The sequence below is a fragment of the Macadamia integrifolia genome, unplaced genomic scaffold, assembly GCF_013358625.1.
Source record: "Macadamia integrifolia cultivar HAES 741 unplaced genomic scaffold, SCU_Mint_v3 scaffold188, whole genome shotgun sequence".
Classification (NCBI taxonomy): Eukaryota; Viridiplantae; Streptophyta; class Magnoliopsida; order Proteales; family Proteaceae; genus Macadamia; species Macadamia integrifolia.
This window is the reverse complement of record NW_024868400.1, coordinates 204,877-212,792: the sequence shown is the minus strand read 5'-3', so window position 1 is coordinate 212,792 and position 7,916 is coordinate 204,877.

The window sequence follows — 7,916 nt, the reverse complement described above, 5'->3', positions numbered from 1 at the left end:
AGCCTCCGTTCTAGGACAACCTTGGCGATTTGCCTTTGTTAAGTACATCTCTTCAGGCAAGGTTCTAAAACTCCGGAATGGGCACCGGAACAATAAAGGCCGTTACCATTTCAGAACCGACTGGATCAGACTTTATCAGACAGATCTACATCTGTTATTAAAAAAAAAAAAAAAAAAAAATGTTTTATAACATTTTACTCTTGAACTATATATGTGAAATGGTATTGGAAGATTAGGATCAAGGATCGGTTAAAGCCAATACCTTTTAAATTTATTCGATATTGATCGTTCCATTCTGTTTTTTAGAACCATGCTCCAGAGAGAGTGGTAGAAATCCTCAGCCCAGCCAAGTCTGTTCACTTAGCCTGTGCAATCCCAACCCATTTACATAGGTTCGATTATCCTCTATGGCCACTACACGGATGCAATGAGTATCAGGTGGCTGGAAGCCCCTTGGGGTGTGTGCCCGGATGCTCACTGTACCGGCAGTAGCCACAGAGGATCCAGACAATTAAAACAAGTTGATATAGGAAGCTTGACCCTTTTAGCCAAGATTATTAGATGGGCTGGAGCTACTGGGCTCAGGTATGGGCCTTGGACCTTGGACCTTGGACCTAACAAGCTCGCATACTCTTTAAATTCTGGCCCAGATTCGTTCATCATGACTGATTGACTACTCAAACCTACCCAAATCCACGTTCACCTGGTAAACACATTTTTTTAGGGTTTCCTAAATGCTATATCGGCACATCTAATGAGGTTGAAATTTTGTGAATAAGTTATGCAAGGTTCACTACTCCAAAAAAAAACAAAAAGTTATGTTTGATGTGCATTTTCATAATAGACTTTGGATCTGGAACGTATTCTGAAATCTAATTTATCTCTACTTGCTCACCTAGTCACTGACTCACCCCACAACCCACGTTTACTGTTTGGTACTTTAGTCAATGTTTTTCTAAGTTTTATATCCAGTGTATTTGGTTTTTGTACCTGGTTATTATTCGGTGCAGCCAATGGTTTTCTGATTTTGAATCGAACCAAACCAGAACGAGAATAAAACCTATGAAATCTTGTGTTGTTTCTTTGTGGTCCGGTTCAGTTCAATCGTAACCATTTGGGCAGCGTTTGATAACGTTTCTGCTGTTTCTGTGTTTAGAAACAACATAAAAGGTTTTTCATGTTTTCATAAATAAAAACAAATTTTTTGGTGTTTGATAAACTTGTTTCTCGAAATGTTTTTTGCAACCATAATGCTACTAAAAAACCCAATAGTATCATCAGATGCCCAAAAGAGAGAGAGGGTTCGGTTGTTTCTTTTTAGGTTTAGATAGTTGAGAGATTTATCGGGCACAAGAACCTTTTCTTTCTCTCAAATTCGTTTCTAGAAACGACGAAACAAGTCCAACTTGTTTCGTCAAAGTCGTTTCTAGAATTGTAAATAGGCATAAATTTTGATTTATATTTCTAGAAACGGGTGAAATGGAATAACTTTATCAAAAGCTTTTTAGGTTGTTTCTCCGTTTCTGGGAACAAAAAAACCAAAAAACAGAACGTTGTCAAACGGTGCCTTGATTTCAATTCCAACAAATGGTATATGTTCCATTTTGACACCCTTAATCACATGGGGTAATGAAAACAATAGTTCATTTTTTAAGCTTAAAATTTCACTTCCCTTTCCTTTAATTCCCTTTACAATCAGATAGAACTATAAGAAAAACCTCCTCAATATGTCCGAGTAGGAAACATTTTGTCTGCAAATAAGATAATCTTCTGTTTTGGGAAAATGTTTCAAAGGTATAAAAGCCTAAAAACAATTTTTTTTTTTAGGGGTGGGAAATGCCCATACATTAGGGTTTATAGGATTGAATATAATTCTGAAACTTGACCTGTACAATCAATCAAGATTGGCCCTTCACAACAAACAACAAAAAAAGCCCCCTTCATTTTCTTTTTCTTACGATCCATCCATCCCCCCCCCCCCCCCCCGGGAACTGGACTGCGACTCCAGAATGCCTTAAAAAAGACGGGACGAATCCTGCGTCTACATATTTTGTAGCCTTTTGTCATATACGTCCATTCCACATACATTTTTTAAGGGAAAATTACAGTGTCACCCCTTGGAGAATGTCATAATTATAAGATCACCCCCTCTATTTTTCCAAATTATACTCAGACCTCCTATTGTCAGTCACTGTTAAGGAATATAACTTATATGCTGATGTCAACAATTATATTTTAGTTTAAATACCAAAATGCCCTTATTAAATATGAAGTACCTAAAATACCCTTGTAATAAGTTACTATTTTTTTTCACCCAAATCGATAGATTTGCTCTCCATTCTAAGACCTAATTTACCATTCTCCCAATTGTAGGATTTGGACCACCGGTGATAGTTCAAAGCAGCGGTGGTAGCATCGGTGACGGATGGTGACAGACGGCAATGAGCAGCGAGGTCGTCCGTCACAAGACCGAGGTTAGCTAGAACAGCAAAACAGAACCAGCAATGTCCATATAAGCGAGGTCACTCAGGTAATGCCGTGAAGAATAGGGTTTCTAGAGAGAACCCAAGCAAGAACAAGACATGAAATGCATAATTCACTGAAGAAAACGCACGTATCAGCCCAGCCAGAGAGAGTTGGAGATGAAAAACTAGAAAATGAATAGTTTGGAGACGAAAAACAAGAAAATGAATAGTTTATAAGCTCGAATAAAGGAAGTAGTAATAAAGGATGCCACCACCAAACGGCCGGGAAAACCACTAGTGAATTGATTTCCCGGCTACTTTCAGAGGGAGATGTAAAGAAAGATCAAAATGCTAAAAACCAGGAAAAGAGAGTAGTAGAGTTCTAGGACTAGTGAGAGATGAAGAGTTATATTTATGGTTAAAACATGAGTTTTTTAATGGTAAGGGTATAACGGTTAAAACATGAGTTTCTTAATGGCAAGGGTATAACGGTTGTTTTAATTCAACACTTCATAGTGAATGACGGTAGGGGGTCTGAGTATAATTTGGTGAAACAGAGTAGGTGGTTTTATAATTGTGACATTCTCCAAGGGGTGGCGCAGTAAATTTCCCTTTAAGAAAAAGATTTACATTCTAAATATTTCACTATTGGGCATGGATTTAGTTATCAGTGTTGACTAATATCTATACGATATTGATATGGGATCACCTGTATCAGTTTGGATCGGTCAATACTATCCCTATATTTCATAAAAATCAGGTTTCTTTGATGATTTTACCCTTGATACCGATATAATATAATACCCAACCCTGGATTGGCCAGGTATCAGGATCAGTCTTAGCCAGTACCAATGTCATACAACCGATATGGCTGATCTGATACAGATACCTAAAACCATGCTATTGAGGGAAAAATTATGACATTTTCATTGGGATTGTAGCTAGCCTGGGCGATCCTAGATGCTCTTTACTATATAAGCTGCAACATATCTCAAGGATCCTCTGTAGGGAGATTTTCCCTAGTGAAAGATCTACTCAATATTTCAAGCTTAGCCTAAAAGATTCTCTTTTGCCTAAATCTACAGAATAAATTTCAAGGGTTTCCTATGTGGTGGATCATTTCCACAAGGAAGATTTAAGTTGAGCCAACCTTTCTATTTTACTTTTCAACCACATGTTGGGGATGAATATTTAATAGTTTCATATTCATGATCTTCTATATTTGACAATTTTCTAGAATATCCTATTCTATCTTCTATTTTAGGATTAAGGGAAATATTGTTATTAAATTTTAGGTAGTTTCTATTACAGGTTATTTGATTTTTATTTGCTTCATATTTTTTTCTTCTCATTCTTTAGATAGCTAAACTCTATAAATATAGGAGCTAGGGGTGTCAAACTATGCGGTTTTGGTTGTTCGGTTCGGTTTACATTTTGATAAGGTGAAACTAAAACCGCAGCGGATAGGAATAAGGTTAAATCATAATCATTTTCATCATGTTTCAATTTTAACGGTTTCTAATCGGTTTTTGTTATTCGGTTCACAACCAATTTATATACGGTTAATAGTGTCGTTTTATAAAATGGTTTGCATCCTACAACTAGTGTGAATTCTACATATATTAAATTTCCTAAAGAGTCAAGACAATATACTTTTATTTTGCTAAGGACAATATACTTTCTATGTAAAAGACTACACATATGATAATTAATTAACTATAATCCTAGAAATTAGGAAATCAAGAAGTGTGATTATGTGAAAGTGAAGCTCCCTTCTTGGTTAGTACTTTGCTTCCCCCCCCCCTCTTTTCGTAAAGACTCATCGAAATTCAAAACACTTTAAGTCTTTAATACTAGGTGCCGGTTAACCATCGATTTTCCGGTTCTGAACCTAATCGAACTAGAATTATGACCTATAAAACCAAAACCAGATCAATTTACTATGGTGCAGTTCGATTCTGTTATAACCGGTCGGTTTAGATTTCGATAAATGGTTTCGGTTATATTTTGGCACCCTTAAGAGGAGCTCTCCTCTCTTTGAAGAATTTTATGTTTATAAGTCCTAACTTTTTTTTTTTAGTTGTAATTTAACTTTAAGTTAATAGGAAGATTTAGCAATTTTCATTTTCATTCAAATTGTAATCTACATACAAGTTGTTGGAAGCAAGAAAGATTTGAAGGTTTTTTACAAGCTGGATTTTTCTTCTCAAGCCTTTGCATTTCTCAATTCAGGAAAGTTCTTGTCTTGTTTTATTTTTATTTAGTTTAATGTCTTCTTCATCAATCCATCACCATTCTTTTAATTTTTCTATGGTCAACTAAACCCTTCAACTAAGGGCAGGGTGAAACTATGAGGGAAGGAAGGGTTGATGGCCACCATGCTTATGTGCTTACTTGTATGTGCATTATTTTTTAAGCCATACATTAAATGCCTTTGCATTTTGCATGTCATCTTTAAGAGATCACATGCATATATGTCAATGTATCTCTTTTGTTTCCTATCTATATTCAAGAATTTTATTTTTATATTTCATGTCTTGTTGATTGAATTACTCATGAGAAATATCTGCTTTGATTGGTCATACCTCCTATTGACCTAATTATGATATATATATATATATATATGTTTTGGTGTTTTGACCATGAATTTGACTTAATTTCAAGGTGGACTCCTATCCCCAAGAACTCTTTGCCTATAATTTTCAGTCATCGTTCTTGAAGCTTTAAATTTTGATTAAAGTTAATTCTTAAATTCTGAAATTTTTCTTATGAGTTTGATCATCATTGTCATATTTATTTTATAATTTTTACAATTTTTTAGATCCCTAGTTTAGGTGAATTTTCATATTGTTAGTTTTAATTTCATTGCATGTGAATGACCTTAGTGATAATTTTTGCAACCTTGAGTACACTTTTTCCATATTAAGATTGAATTTTAATCAAGTTCAACCTCCTCGTGTTCGACCCGTATCTACACGTAATTTGTGCACTTGCGATTATATTTATTATTTGCTTTTCTTTGAAGAAACAACATTCCTCGCCAATACATACAATGTCCAACAAAAAAATGCATCAATGTATCCCATATATATATATATTACTTATTTAAAATTTTATGGTTTATTTTTCATGTTTTTGGTAGAAAATCTTGGTGTTTTATTTTTCTTTGTTTCCTTATATTTTATTTCTAGACTTTTTTATGGAACAACTCCCCATATAGTGCATTATCCTTGCTAGACCATTTGAGCATCTTGTAATGGTGAAGGTATTTTCTTTCATATTTTAAAATGAATATTGGGTGTTTTTAGATGAGTGTTTGAGTGTTTCTAGAAGACTACTTGATGGTTTTACAAGATTGGTTTGTCTCCATCCGTTCAAAACATGTGTCATCGTACAAATTATTGGAAATTTTTAGTCTATGCATTCATTGTCTCCCTAATTGTTACAACTCCCCTTGTCCTGTGCTTTCCTCATTAGACAGTACATTGAACATCGTGTAACGGTTTATATTTTTCATAAATATAAAAGATTTTAGTACATCTATCGGGTGTTTTTAGACAAGCATTGGGTGTTTTAAGAGAAATATTAGGTGTTTTTAGAAGACTATTGTGTATTTTTACAATATTGATATGTATCCATCCATACAAAACATGTGTCGTCATACAAACTATTGAAAATTTTTTGTCCTATATATTCAACGTCTCCCTAATTGTTATAACTTCGTTGTAGTGTAGTGCATTTTCCTCTTTAGACTGTTGCATATTGTGCAATGGTTAAATTTTTTAATAAGTATGAAAGATTTGATCACATCTAATGGGTGTTTTTAGACAAGCAATGGATGTTTTTACAATATTGATATGTATCTCCATACAAAATATGTATCATCATACAAACTATTGGAAATTTTTGTTAAATCTATTCAACTTCTCCCTAATTGTTATAACTTCCTTGCAGTGTAGTGTACTTTCCTTATTAGATAGTTGAACATCGTGTAATGATTAAGATTTTTTCATAAATGTGAAAGATTCTTCACATCACAAAAGTAGTATTGGGTGTCTTTAGAGCAGTATTAGGTGTTTTTTGTAGGAGTATTAGGTGTTTTTACAATATTAGTATGTCTCCATCCATACAAAACGTGTGTCGTCATACAAACTATTGGAAATTTTTTGCTTTATGTATTCAATGTCCCCCCCCCCCTCTTTTTAGATTTAATTCTTTTTCCTAAATAAATTTTTATGGAAAATGTCACCCTTTATTTTTTGCTTTTCCTCACTATCGTTAAACATACCATAGCGGGTGATATTGTATCGTAGATGAGAAGGGTTCTGACACTCAATATAAGAAGTTTCCCTTCTCAAACCAAATTCACAGAAAATAAAAAATAAAAAAGTTCAACCTTCTTCAACTCTAGATTATTAGTTTTTCATCTTGAGCTATCACATGTGTTTCTCTATATGTTGATTAAATCTGGAATATTTGAGCTTGTATGTAGATCCAAGTTCAATGAGGTAAATATTTTTAAATTATGTATATAGTTATCCAATCATTTAGAGTTTTTGCATTTCAATTTCTTTACTAAATCTCTGTTTGTTTTGATTAATTCAGGAATGGCTTATGAAGTTGTATAAGGTTGACCAACAGTTCTAAGTCCCCTAGAACTATATCATTTTTCACCTTGCATAGACTGAAGTAAGTTGAGGGGAAGCAATAGTCCTTAAGGAGAATTCATTAAAGCCATCACATGCCCTTTGATGCATTGAATTTTTTTTTGGAAAATGATGGTGCCTAGTATAAGGATTGTAGAACAAAATATTACACCCCTATAGCTTACATCCTTAATTATAGAAGTGTTACTTGGGTTTTGCATACTATAGACCATTGGGTAATATCATCTTTGGGTCATAGGCAAGGATGCAATTCACCACATCAAGTGGTGAACACTAGGGATACATAATTCTCTTATATTTTACTCTTCACCATTCACAAGGTATGCCTAGTCCCATGTTGAATCGAAATAAATTGATTTGATTGGTCTTTGACACAGTGCATGATTATATTTTCATATTCTTCTTCTTCTTATTTTTTATTTTTATTTTATGGGCCCTATTCATTGATATTTCTTTCAATTATAATAAAAAAAGAATATATCTTTTAAACCTTGTAACTCTAGGACCTTAGACAACTCTTTTGAACTTTATTAACCGGAAAAAAAGAGAGAAGGAAGACATGGGTCGGAATTGGGATCCTTCTTGGATGATATCAATCCAAATCGCCTTGCATCAGTCTGTATCGGATAGAAAATACCTTGGTTTTCATTTAAAAAAAAAAAAAATTTTAATCTTTTTACCCTTGATCCGTACTAATCCACAAATGAGAGATCTCCCTAGGATTGGGATTGGCCTCAATCGATACCAATTCAATCTGGATGATTTTTCGATATCGATACCAATC